This window comes from Arachis duranensis, chromosome 6 (assembly GCF_000817695.3).
Source record: "Arachis duranensis cultivar V14167 chromosome 6, aradu.V14167.gnm2.J7QH, whole genome shotgun sequence".
Classification (NCBI taxonomy): Eukaryota; Viridiplantae; Streptophyta; class Magnoliopsida; order Fabales; family Fabaceae; genus Arachis; species Arachis duranensis.
The window spans coordinates 90,129,271-90,129,580 of NC_029777.3; positions in this window are offsets into that span (position 1 = coordinate 90,129,271).

Genomic DNA, 310 nt, shown 5'->3' on the forward strand with positions numbered 1-310 from the left:
GGCATTCAAAGCATCAATTTCAAGAACTCCTTTCTTCTGAGGTATCCCATTATTCACGGAATTCCTCTCAGAGGTATACATAAATTAGTTGTTTGTAACCATGTCAATGAGTTCTTGGGCCTCTTCAGGCGTTTTCTTCAGGTGAATAGATCCACCTGTAGAATGGTCCAGTGACATTTTCGAAAATTCAGAGAGACCATAATAGAATATATCTAATATGGTCCATTCGGAAAACATGTCAGATGGACATCTTTTGGTCAGCTGCTTGTATCTTTCCCAAGCTTCATAGAGGGATTCACCATCTTTTTGT